Here is a 14,867-nt window from a genome sequence, read left to right on the forward strand (position 1 = left end):
GAGTTTAAGAATAGTGTGTTAAATGAATGGTGAAAAAAGTAAGAGAGAGTAAAGTAAGAGAGATGAAGAGAGAATAAAGTAAAAAGAAGAATTACTTTTTGCTAAAAATAGAAATGACTCAATTAACTTGGAACTTCTCAAAATAGAAAAATGACTCTATTAACATGGAACAGAGGGAGTAGTAAATTGGAAGCGATTTGTTTTTAGCAAGAAACCGCGTGATGGTTTAAGATTTGAATTTAAATTCGTGTATATTAGTACTACAATTGTCATATTTCATTTTTAATGACTCATAGTTATATAATACTATGTCATTGAACATGAGTTTTGTGAAGATTTTCAATTGATCTGATGTTAACATGGTTGCACTGTTGCGCACACACAATATCCGCTCTTGTTTATAATTACATGGCTTCACTCCTAAAAATTCAAATTAAAAAAAAAACCTATACCCACCATCACCATGTGACAAACTGAAATTATGCTTATTAATACGGTCAGCTACCAGTCAAAATCATCGCTCCATCAGAGCATCTCCAATAAGCACGGACGTCAAATAGCCATCAAATAGCCTTCACACTGCCACATCATCAGCACTACAATTCTCCTGCCACATCAGCTTGCCACATCAACTGGACATCAAATAGCCCTCACATAGCCTTCACACTACCTATCCACATCACTAATAACAATTATATAATTTAATTTACACTTGTATCAACATACGAAATTTAATTTACGAGACAAATACGGAAAATTCGAATAATAATATTAAAATTTAAAAAGTACATTAATTTTAAAAAAAAGTACAATAATATAAAAAAGTACAAAAATTAAAAAGTACATTAATTTAAAAAAGTAAAACAAAATCACTCATCGCCGCCGTCCTCGTCTCCGTCGTCGCCCAGCGCTTCTTCACCGTCGTCGCCGCCGCCTCCGTCGCCACCTACGCCGCGGCTATTCCCGCCGGTGTCCCTCCTCATCGCCTCCAATTCTTCACGCTGGCTCTGGAGCAATACACGAAGAAAATCCTTCACCTCGGGGTCCACCGCCGCTTGGAAGTCGGCTAAGGTCTTCACCATTTGAGAGCGCGTTTGTTGGCGCGCGAAGAATTTGAGCTCCTCGGTAGACCTGCCGAGGGGGGATGCCGAATGGACGTCCTGGGAACTCGGGGTGCCCCCCCTCGCAACCTGCTGCGCCCGCCTTTGCCCAACCGGGCGAGGTCGGCGACCGAACGACCGAGGAGTCGGGACCTCCTGGGCCGTCTCAGGGAGGTCTGGCGAACCACCGCTGCTGCCGCTATAATCTCCGGTACAAAAAAAAAATTTTAATCCGATGCCGGTTTGGCGCCGATCCGGGACGCACAATGGCGCCCGTGAGGATCGGCGTCGGAACCGGCGTCAGCGCGGGAATCGGCATGGCGACGCCGATTTTGACGCCGATTTCGCCCACGCCGGTTCCAATGGTTCGGCGTCAAACCGGCGTGGGCGAAAAATCGGCGTCGCGGTGGTGACGCCGGTTATTGGAGATGCTCTTATGCCGTTAGAGGGTTCACTATAAGGCGGACACGCCCAATAGCCTTGCCCCAATTTTTTGTCCATAGTCCCAGTTTTGTTGTCCATAACCCCAAAATTTTGTGTCCATCACTATAATGGACACCTCCAATAGCCTCCAAATTTTATAATCAACTTTCATTTTATAATGTTTCAAGTAATTATGAACAAATTTATCGGGCTATACATAATTAGAAGAACACGACTATACGAATTAGAATTAGAATTAGAATTAGAATTAGAATTAAAATTAAAATTAAAATTAAAATTACACACTAAATTAAAATTAAAATTACACACTACATCTAATCTAGTACAAATCACTAACATGTTTACACTGCGCCACCACCTCCCCTACGTGTCCACACTTCTTCAATCAAATCGGCCTGCAGTGTGTTATGTGATGTGGTCCTACGCATATCAGCGAAGCGTTGGATCAAATATTCATTGCTCCGTGGTACGCCCATCTGGATCGGCGCGGAGGCAACAACGTGACTTGTACTTGCGCCCTCTTCCTGCGCCCATCGCTCTGCCGCAAAGCCTTCATCTTCTATTATCATATTATGCAATATGATACAGGCTAACATAATATTCGCGATATCATCTTCGTGCAAAACTCGTGACGGATACCGTATAATAGCCCACCGCGATTGGAGGACACCAAAAGCCCGCTCAACATCCTTCCTAGCACTCTCTTGTTTGCGCGCAAAATATTGTTTCTTCGGTCCAACCGGTTGGCGGACAGTCTTCACGAATACGGGCCACCGCAGATATATCCCATCTGCCAAATAGTAGGCCCTACTGTACTGCGTACCGTTGGCTACGAAGCTGATTTCTGGACCCTCCCCCCGGCACTCCTCGTTGAAGAGCGGCGATGACTAAAGAACATTGATGTCGTTGTTCGAACCTGCCACACCGAAATACGCATGCCAGATCCGCAGACGGTAGTCCGCAACGGCTTCCAGAATCATCGTTGGATGTTTGCTTTTGAATCCAGTAGTAAACTGGCCTTTCCATGCCACGGGGCAGTTCCTCTACTCCCAATGCATGCAATCGAGGCTTCCTAACATTTCTGGGAACCCGTGCATATCCAGTAGACGCTGACACTCATCCGGGTTGGGCTTCCGTAGAAACTCCCCACCGAAAATTTCCCGGATCCCCTTACAAAACTGCCTAAGCACCGTGAGGCCAGTCGTCTCACCCATCTGTAGGTATTCATTGAACATGTCCGCTGGTCCGGCGTAGGCAAGCTGCCGGATTGCAGTGGTGCACTTCTGTTGCGTAGACAGCCCGATCCGGCCAGCCGCATCACGCCGGAGAGTGAAGCACCGGTAACGCTCCGCCAAATTCGTCGCTATATAGTTGAACAGCGGTCACGACATCCTGAATCTCCGGCGGAATATCTCAGGTGGATAACGGGGGTTATCAACAAAGTAATCATCCATTAGACGATGGTGTGCACCGCCGTGGTCTCGTGGGATTGTCCGCCGATAAGTAATGGCACGAGGGATCGCATCCTCCGCATTCTCCACCTCCTCCACCAAACGGGCCGCTTCCTCCTGGGCGGCCTGGTGTTGCACCTGTTGAATCAGAGCATTCCAGTTGTCTCTCCACAAATTGTTCATTTCCGACCCCAAATTGCAGTGAGAGAAATTTTTATAGATGTAGAGTTGGAATGGTGTGAAAATAATGAATGGAGTGGGGTGTATTTATAGGTGAATTGAAATGTAAAAAAAAATTAAAACGGGCTATAGCCGCACCGGTCGGTGTTGCCACTATAGCCGTGTCCGCCCCCATTTCGCCGCGTCCTCGCCCCGGAGTCGGCTGAAGCCCGTCCGCCCCCTACCGCCCCCATTTCGGTGTCCGCCCCGTGGGCGGACAACTTCTCCACTATAGCCCGTCCGACCCAACCCGCGGCTATAGCCGCGGGCTCCCCACAGTGGATACCCTAATATGTTTGCTTTCCTTCTTCTTTGGAGCATGTTGAGTAAGAGTTTTATTGTTGTGGGGATCGAAAAAACCGTACAGTTGAAATCTCGGATTGTTTTGCTAATTGGTGGAAAACTCTTATGTTTTCATTTGACGCCCAAGATTTTGATGGTGGGGTCCGAACCAGTGTTCCTGGTACTCCCTCCGTTCCATAAGAGCATCCACAACATGAATAGCCCAGCAATAGCTCAGTCATAGCCTAGCTACAAACTCCTCCTGCCACATCATCAGCCCTAAAAATCCTCATGCCACATCATCAAGACAAACAAATAGTCCGGCCATAGCCTAGCCACATCACTCAAAATTATATAAAACAAATAATTAACAATCACACAACATACATAATTAAATTTACGACACAGATACGGAAAAATTTAATAATACTATTAAAATTTTAAAAAGTACATTAATTAAAAAAAATACAATAAAATCAAAAAGTACATTAATTAAAAAAATACATTAATTAACAAAATTCATTCCTCGTCTCCGTCGCCTCCGTCGTCGCCGTCGCCACCGTCGTCGCCGCCTCCGTCGCCACCGTCGCCGCCGCCTCCACTCAAATCGTCACGCATGCTCACGAGCAATGCGTGAAGAAAACTCTTCTCCTCAGGGTCCGTCGCCGCCCGCCATTCGGCTAACGTCTTGACCATCTGAGCTCGCGTTTGTTGACGCGCGAAGAATTTGAGATCCTTTGTGGACTGGCCAAGGGGGGATGCCGACTGGACCTCCTGGGAACCCCCGGTGACCACCCTCGCCTCCCGTTGCGCCCGCTTTTGCCCAGCCGGGCGAGGTCGGCGAGCGAACGAACGAGGGGTGGGGATCACCTGGGCCGTCTCGGGGAGGTCGTGGGAACCACCGCTGCTGCCGCTGAAATCACCGGTGTAGTTCAGTCGTTGCTTCTTCGGCCAGCCAGCGTCGACACCTGCTCGAAACTTCTCTGATTCGTTCAGCACCACAAAGCAGTTCCAGTAGGTGAAATCCTTATACAACCCGGGCTGGAGGAAGGCTTTCTCCGCTATCCTCCTGCAGTCATCCTCCGTTTGGCCACTGTTCTGCATGCGGAGGGCGTTGGTGTACAAGCCCGAAAATCGGGAGACCACAGCCCTGATTCGGTCCCACGCCTTCCGGCAATCCTCCCCGGTGTGTGGCCTCCCCTCCGGGCAAAATGTCTTGTAGGCTGCTGCTATTTTAGCCCACAAGTTGACGATCCTCTGATTGTTCGAAGTGAAGGGATCATCGCAAACACTCACCCACGCCTTGGACAGCGCGACGTTCTCCGCTCGGTCCACCTCTTCCGTACCGAGCAGTCGTCCTCACCCGGCTGCGACGACTCGCCGACCCTCTTCCCCCTGCCCTTATTATTTGGGGCTGCACGACCCCGCACTGCTCTCCCCGTTTGAACGGAAGTATCTGGAACTCCGAGAATATCAAACCCCAACTCATCTAAGGAAAAAGTCTCAAATTGCGTGAACTGCGCCTCCGTTGGGGTCGATGTGTGCGAAGAAGCAGTCGAAAAATCAAAACTAGGGTGATAGACGTTTTCCTCCCCGGGCGTCCCCTGCGTCGCCGGTACCCCTCCTGTCGGGGGCTGCATCGCCGTCCCCTCCCCCCAGCATCATCTGCATCCCGGGCACCCCCGGCATCATCTGCATCCCAGGTACCCACCCCGGCATCATCTGCATACCGGGTTGCATCCCCGGTACCCCCTGCCACGCCGACATATTCCCCTCAGCTGCCATCCCAGGCATATTCCCCCCGGCTGCCATCCCGGGCATCATCCCCTGCCACGGGTACATGTTGTAGTACCCTAGCATCGGACCCCATCCACCTCCCACGGGTACCGGGGGAGTTTGAGACCCGCTCGTCACTGGAGTACCTTCGTTGTTGTTCTTCATTTCGCGTTGTTGCTCTTGTACATAAATTAAGATAGAGAGAAAACTCGTTAAAACAAGTGGTGCGAATGAAAATGACGTGCAAAGCGTGTATATATAGTGTTTCGAAAATTAAAAAAATCCGCTGGGCGATCCCGACCCTGCAATGGCGCCGAGCGGATCGCCGAGCGCCCGTATATCGCCTAGCTGAGCCCCGGCGCTAGGCGGTTGCAATGGTTCGCCGAGAGCACCGCCTAGCGCCGGGGCTCAGCTAGGCGGTGCGCTAGGCGCCATTTTGGATGCTCTAATAGATGTCACACTTGGGGATTGGCACGAGATTTTAGGAGATGTTGTTTTGTGTGTTAAGTAGAAAGAGAAAATAATATATTTATATTAATGTGAGAGAACTTTTTTTCAAAAAAAGAAATGTGAAATCTTTTGTGGGACAAACTAAAAAGGAAAATGACATCTATTATGGGACGGAGGGAGTACTACAGTATTTTTGTGTCAACGAATTAGAAAACCAATTACAAAAGATAGAGATACGTGTAAGGTGATTGTTGAACCAATTACAAAAGATAAAGATAGAGAACCAATTACAAAAGATAGAAATACCCAACACCAATGTAAAACAAAAAAAAACTTTGTTGAAAAAGAGATTTTTTAAAAAATAAATAAAATAAAACATAAATTATTAAAAGAAAAAAAGACTTGAATTGAAGTCTAAATCATAGCAATGTAAAAATGTAGAAAAAAGTTATAAATAGTGGAGAAACACATAAAATACAAAATAGAGAAATCAATGTAAAATGTTAGAAAAAATTTAGTAATTGCTCTTATAGTGAGAATCAGACTCTCAAACGTATATAGTAAAGTATAATTTTTATAAGAATCAAATGTAAGCCATTCTTTTGCGATCTCTATACAGGGATCATATCCTAGATTCGTAGTAATTCAACCATAACACATACAACACATAAGATATGATTTACCAGCCTCCATCCATAGCTTAATTTTGATGTAGGGTAGTATTCCACGGTTTGATGTTTCCCCTATAAGCTGCGGTTGATATTGTCGTCTCTTTGGCCTTTCTTTTCTCGATTCTTTCGATGGAGAAGAATCTGATATGTATATGACTTTCCTATACTCTTGTATATAGAATATGTAGAGAATTGTTGTGTATTAAAAGCTGTAAATTCTGAATGTATTTATAGGCAAACACACAACCATTCCGAAGGGTCGTGTCCGTTCGTTCACATCTTTTCATAAATGCATCAGACTTATCCACATATTTCCTACAGCTTTTCCATCTTATTTACATACTTATATACACATAATGTATCATCTATTCAAGGCAAGAGAAGAGGGCTATCAATACGCCCGATTCTAACTCTTTTATCGAGACCGATCCATCACGGTATCGTCTTTCATGTTAGAATCCAATTGATACATTTAAACTTGATCTTTAATATTAAACCAATCTCTACATAGGTCATATATAGGAATAAATATTCCTACATTCTCCCACTTGACCTTTGTAGCTTTCAATGGTTTAATAACCTTTTTGCGCACTTTACAACCAAGTTCATATATCCTTTAAATACCTATAAAGTTAGATTCAATTGGATCATGGCGGTCACACACTCATTTAGTCGACATGATTCCTTCCATGTATCACAAATCAATTCTAACTTTATATGAACAAACCTTTCATTGAGATGTACTCTAATTCTCAATACAACATATGTTATCTAAACAACCATACTGTATACAACTTTAATGATAACATATAAACAAGCAGAAACACAACTTTTATTGAATTCACAAGAGTGTTTACACAATACATGAGTCCACAACTAAAATAGCAAGGCTTTATCTATAATACCCATACGCTCTACATGGCCAATAAACATACTGGGTGGTAGTCCTTTAGTTAACGGATCCGCTACCATCATATCCGTTCTTATGTGCTCAAAATACACTCTTTGTTTCTGCACTTCTTCTTTAACCGATAAGTATTTCAACTCCATGTGCTTAGCACCCTTCGAGTACTTATCGTTCTTTGAGAAGAAGACAGCTGCGGAATTATCACAATAAATTTTCAGTGGCTTGGCTATGGTGTCGACAATTCCAAGTCCCGAAACAAAGTTCCGCAGCCACAATCCGTGAACTGTGGCTTCAAACCACGCCACAAACTCTGCCTCCATAGTAGAAGTAGCAATGACAGACTGCTTTCCACTTTTCCATGATATTGCTCCTTCGGCTAAAAGGAACAAGTATCCAAACGTCGATTTTCTGGTATCAACGCATCCGGCATAATCTGAATCTGAATATCCAACCACCTCTAGATGATTGGATCTCCTATAGGTAAGCATGTGTTCTTTGGTGCCTTGCAAGTACCTGAGAACCTTCTTTGCAGCCTTCCAGTGGTCCATACCGGGATTACTTTGATAACGACCCAACATACCAACCGCGAAGGTGATATCTGGTCGTGTACATGTTTGAACATAGTTCAAACTCCCAACCACTGATGCATAGGGAATCTTTTCCATTTCCTTACGCTCCAATTCATTTTTCGGACATTGCATTAAGCTAAATTTATCTCCCTTCTGAATTGGAGCAATTCCTGCGGAGCATTTATCCATTCTATATCTCTCTAAAACTTTATTGATATAGCCTTTCTGAGACAAGCTTAACAATCCTTGTGATCTATCTCGGAATATCTCTATTCCGATCACATAAGACGCCTCACCCATATCCTTCATTTCGAAGTTTAAAGAGAGATACTTCTTGACATCATGTAGTAAACCCATGTCATTTGCGGCTAGTAAAATATCATCAACATATAGGACTAATATGATAAACTTGCTCCCACTGATTTTAATGTAGATACATCTATCAACGATGATCTCTACAAAGCCATATGAAACAATGATATCATTAAACTTTATATACCATTGTCTGGAAGCTTGTTTGAGTCCATATATTGACTTTCTCAACTTACATACTAAGTCTTCTTGCCCTTCTATCATGAATCCTTCGGGTTGTTTCATGTATACCTCTTCTTCTAGTACTCCATTAAGAAAGGCCGTCTTTACATCCATTTGGTGAAGCTCCAAGTCATAATGAGCCACCAAAGCCAATACAACTCTTAAAGAATCCTTCTTTGAAACTGGAGAGAAGGTTTCTTTGTAGTCAATGCCATCCTTTTGAGTGAATCCTTTGGCAACAAGGCGAGCCTTGTACCTTTCAATGTTACCTTTCGAATCACGTTTTGTTTTAAAGATCCATTTACAACCAATGGCTTTAAAACCCGTAGGCAATTCTACTAAGTCCCAAACATTATTATCTCTCATGGATTTCATCTCATCCTTTGTTGCATTTAACCAATTTTCAGAATTGTCACTTTCCATGGCTTGTTGGAATGAGATAGGATCTTTATCAATGCTCAAGTCACACTCACTTTCAACGGAATATACCACATAGTCATCCGATATGGCCGATCGTCGTTCCCTTACTGATCGCCTTAAAGGTTCTATTGGTTCATCATTCCGTTCTTGAATTATGACTGGTTCATCTTCAATCTCAATAGGTGGGTTATGCACTTCATGTTGTTCAATAGGAACAACAATCTTAGGTGCAACAAAAGGTGGATGAACAACCTTTTCTTGAACTTCATTAAAGTCCACTTTACGAGGTTCATCACTCCCACTAATTTCAATGAACCTAGCATTACCCGTCTCAACTATCCTCGTACTATGGTTAGGACAATAGAATGTATATCCTTTCGACTTATCTGGATAGCCAATGAAATATCCACTGACCGTCTTTAAATCCAGCTTCTTTTCATGCGGATTATATAACTTTACTTCTGCGGGGCAACCCCAAATATGTAAATGCATTAAACTCGGTTTCCTTCCCGTCCACAGTTCGAAAGGTGTCTTTGGAACTGCCTTACTAGGAACCCGATTAAGCATATACGTTGCAGTCTTTAATGCATAAATCCACAACGAAAGAGGTAAATTACACCCACTTAACATGCATCTAACCATATCCAAAAGAGTACGATTCCGCCTTTCCGCTACACCATTCTGTTGCGGAGTACCGGGCATTGTATATTGTGCACAAATGCCCTTGCTTTCGAGGTACTTTGCAAATGGACCCGGACATTGTCCAGATTCATTAAATTTTCCGTAGAATTCACCACCTCTATCTGATCTCACCACTTTAACTTTTCTATCTAATTGCCTTTCCACTTCATCTATGAATATCTTTAAGACATTCACGGATTCAGCCTTTTCTCGCAATAGATATATGTAACCATACCGTGAGAAATCATCAATAAAAGTGATAAAATAATTTCTACCATCCCACGAAGGTGCATCAAACGGACCACAAATATCAGTATGAATTAATTCAAGAAGTTGAGAACTTCTTGTGGCTTGTTTCTTTATTATATGTTTAGTTTGCTTCCCCTTTATGCAATCTATACACACATTTAGATCACTAAAATCCAATTGAGGAAGAATATCATTCTTTACCAACCTCATCATCCTTTCCTTGGATATGTGACCTAGTCTTTGATGCCACAAGAAAGCCGAATTTTCACTTGACACACTACGTTTTGTGCCTCTACTTTCAACATTAAACAATGATTCAGAAAACTTTGCATCAAGATTGAAACTGTAGAGTGAATCAAACAATGTACCACTTCCATAGAAGTAATCATTTCTGTACAATGTAAATACACTATTTACAAACTTGATTTTAAATCCTAATCTATCCAACCTACTAACAGACACAAGATTTCTAGCACAATCTGGTACATAGAGACATTCCTTAAGATCTATATGACATCCCGTGTCCAAGATCAGTCTATAGGTCCCGACGCCTTTAATTTGTGCTTTCATCCTGTTCCCCATGAACAAGTATTGTTCATTTCCTTTTATAGGTTGGATCGTACTGAATCCCTGTTCAATGTGAGACACATGAGTAGTAGCACCAGAATCTAACCACCAAGTATTATTAGGCACTTCAATAAGATTTGATTCAAAGCAAACGAAACTATCATGTTTACCTTTCTTATCGAACCATGCCTTCCTTTTTGGACAATCCTTCTTGAAGTGTCCCGGTTCTCTACAGAAGAAACACTTCCTTTCCTTTTGGATCTTCTTTTCGGGGCCTTTAGGAAAAGAAGAATCTTTACGCTTGTCCTTTTTACTTGTCTTTCCCTTATTGGTGCTTGCTCCTCCATGACCCATTAGGTTCACAACTTGGTCACCCATCTTCTTTAGTCTCCCTTCCTCTTGAACTAACATGGCCTTTAGTTCTTTAAGGTCCCATTTATCTTTTATGGTGTTATAATTCACCTGGAACTGACCAAATTCAATAGGAAGAGAGTTTATGATGAATTGAACCAAGAACTGTTCATGAACCTCCATTCCCAAGGTCGTGAGCCTTGCTGCCAAGTTTGACATGTGCGTTACATGATCGTGAATCGGTTTAGACCAGTCAAACTTTCTTGTAGTGAGCTCACTCATTAGGCTTCCCACAATTGACTTGTCGGCCAATTCCGACTGTGAACACTCATTTATCTTTTCAATAAATTCCCTTGCACTCTCTGTCTTAGGCATAGATGGCTTGAAACTTTCTGCCATCGTCATCCTCATAAGATTGAGACTTAGCCTGTTAGAGCGCTCCCAAGTCTCATAACGAGACTTGTCCGTTTCAGAGCTCTCTGCTGTAATGGCTGTAGGCTCATCTTCCGTAAGTATGGCATGATCAAGTGACATAACACCCAGTGAAAACCGGATCTGTTCTGACCATTCACCATAGTTCTGCCCATTGAACTTTACGACAGAGTTTGCAGATGCATATATATTAGATGAAGCTGCAACATTTATACATGCTTACAATTAGAGCTTTGAACTTTAAACACCGATTCAGATAACTGTAATAACATGTATTCAAGCAACCTTTGGGCAATACTTAAACACATATACTTTTATTTTTGATGCTATAATATACTTTAATGATCAATCATATCATACACATATCAAATAAGCATGTTGCCTTTGGGTATACATACTACATGTGATACTGTAGACAAGATTAATCCTTTTCGTTTTATTAACATACATACAATGATCCACCTTTGGGTGATCTCCAAGTATATAGCTAATAAAGTTATTGATCAATCAACTTTCTTGTCATTTAGCATCCTTTAATCATGATCAATAATTTAAACAACTTTACATCATTTCTATAATCATAATGTCATATAACAAGACCACTTTGGTGATTAACATGTCACATAACATTAACATGCAACTTAAAAGGATTAAAATTTGACATGCACGAATTTGTCCAGAGAGTTTGCCCGGTCAGGCGATTTTATACCTTTACAACGCCCGACCGGGCGTTTTGGCATTGGTGAGTTCCGAGAGTTTGCCCGGTCGGGTGATTTTATACCTTCAAAACGCCCGACCGGGCGTTGATATCGACCTTCCAGAAAGTTCGCCCGGTCGGGCATTTTCGTACCTCATAAACGCCCGACCGGGCGTTGTTTCAAACGACACGCCCATTCGAAACGCCCGACCGGGCGAAATGATGCCCGACCGGGCGAATCGTCTGTCCTCTGTTTTCTCCCTTCGATTTTCATGTTTCAACCTTTCATGAAACAATCACCCAATGCGCAGCGGAACTAAACAACACAAAGTGAAACATATACTTTCATATTTTGATTTTGAACATTCAATATGGTGATTTAAACAAATCTAGGTTGGCTCTGATACCAACTGTAAGCCATTCTTTTGCGATCTCTATACCGGGATCATATCCTAGATTCGTAGTAATTCAACCATAACACATACAACACATAAGATATGATTTACCAACCTCCATCCATAGCTTAATTTTGATGTAGGGTAGTATTCCACGGTTTGATGTTTCCCCTATAAGCTGCGGTTGATATTGTCGTCTCTTTGGCCTTTCTTTTCTCGATTCTTTCGATGGAGAAGAATCTGATATGTATATGACTTTCCTATACTCTTGTATATAGAATATGTAGAGAATTGTTGTGTATTAAAAGCTGTAAATTCTGAATGTATTTATAGGCAAACACACAACCATTCCGAAGGGTCGTGTCCGTTCGTTCACATCTTTTCATAAATGCATCAGACTTATCTACATATTTCCTACAGCTTTTCCATCTTATTTACATACTTATATACACATAATGTATCATCTATTCAAGGCAAGAGAAGAGGGCTATCAATACGCCCGATTCTAACTCTTTTATCGAGACCGATCCATCACGGTATCGTCTTTCATGTTAGAATCCAATTGATACATTTAAACTTGATCTTTAATATTAAACCAATCTCTACATAGGTCATATATAGGAATAAATATTCCTACATCAAACTCAAAGGAAAAGTAAATAAGAAAATAAGGGAAAATAAAGATGTAGGAAGAATCAGTTAAAAAACGGGTAAATCCTTAAATCAGGGGGTTGGTTTTGCTGTGAATCGAACTCTCGCCAATCATGGCCGAGAAGAAGCCAACTACGCTACTGAATTATTTAGCAATATTGTTAATATAGATAATATGTATACTCATTTGTAAAATGGTTGGGGGTTCCATGGGTCCCCCATGATTCTCTTTAGGTCTGTCGTTGGATGGTTGTGAAATTAGAAAGTAATGCACATAAGGTATTCTTGCAGCAAGATTTGTCCCTCCGTTGCCAACTGCGCTACGCCCCTGCGGGCACACGTAAGGTATTCTTTAGAATTGGAGATGGTCATGTATAAGAATTTTAGTTGATTAACTGCAAATTTATTACTCCCACAAGAAAATTAGAGGTAAAAAAAATTATCCATATAATTGTTAAATTTAGTCAAATTCTACTTTATTTTGAACCGTACAAAATTTGAATGATAAATTATAAAATTTTAAAAATACATATTCATCCCATTTAACCAAAATTGTCTTACCAACTTAAAATTTTTAGTTTTTTAGACACAAAATAACGTAGTTTAAGACTTCCGCAGCAGAGCCTGGTTGGGGATGGTTTGCATGCGGCCTAATCGGCGGGCCAATTGTAGTATGGCCCGAACGGGGCGGCCCCGATTTCAGCTCGAGTTGGGGGGCAATAGCCTGATTGGTGAGTTGTATGTATCAAGTCAAGTGGAAAGAGAATAAAGAGAAAGTAAAGTGGGACAAAGAATAAAATAGGAAGGGGAAGTGGAGAATAATAAAGTATAATAATATGAGAGAGTAATGTGTTGTTTCTTACTAAAAATGAAAATCAATCCCTTGCAGTGAGATAACAGTAACAATAAATCAATCATTTTCCAGTGAGACATGGAGAGTAAGATGTACTCCATGAGATGTGTTATTTTTTTGTATGACATGTATGAAATAAATGAAGGAAAAGAATAACTTTTTTTTATTTAATTTAGTGTTAATGGTTAAAATTACTTTTGATATTGATATTTTTTGTAAAATGATTTTTGATATTTTTTGTAAAATGATTTTAGATTTACTGTAAGTTCTGAAGATGATCAAAGAAAATGGATAAGAGTTTATGATGTCCTAATTTCGAGTCCTATCATATTTCAGCAGTGGCGGATCCAGGATTTGTTATCTGAGGTACGAGTCGTATGATAAATAATTACATAACACTAAAAAAATAGAAAATAACAGTAAAATAATATTTGAAATATTATTCAATTTTGAACTCGTGTATTTTATATAAAATAAACCAAAAATTATACATAACATCTAATTTATTTTTCTACGAGTCTTCATTTCCTCATAGCGATGTGCTATATCATCAGCAGAGACTTGTAAGAACATTTCTTTCTCAATGAAAGTAACCAAACAATCATTCAAAGGTTGATCACCAATTCCATTTCGCAACTTATTATTCACAAACGTCATTCCAGAAAATACTCTCTCTACACTTGCAGTAGCAACCGAAAGAATCAAAATCAACTTGATAAGCAAAAAGACAAAGGGGTAAGCCATATCCCTCTTTGTTTCAACAAGCTTCATTGAAAGAGAACTAAGATCTTGCAAATTCTAAAAGCCATTATCTCTTCTCATATCCTCCATGAATATATCAAGTTGACAATCAAGAGACCTCAGATCAATGCTTAAAAAATTGGAAGGATAAAAAGTTGCAAGTTTGAGTACACTTTATTTGTCAAAAGAAGAGAAGTCATCTCTAGGACTAAAGCAAACTTATATTCTGATTTATTTCCTTAGATGATTCGTCCTTCAATATTCATAGCTATCCTTTGGAATTTTTTGTAAAATACTTTACTAATAAAATTATATATATAATAATAGTAGTGAAAAAATATAAAAATTTGGGGTACCACCGTCCCCCTTGTTTTGAATTCCCTCCGCCACTGTATTCCGGTTCTTCTTAAACGTTAAAAAGTACTCC

This window comes from Salvia splendens, chromosome 5 (assembly GCF_004379255.2).
Source record: "Salvia splendens isolate huo1 chromosome 5, SspV2, whole genome shotgun sequence".
NCBI lineage: Eukaryota > Viridiplantae > Streptophyta > Magnoliopsida > Lamiales > Lamiaceae > Salvia > Salvia splendens.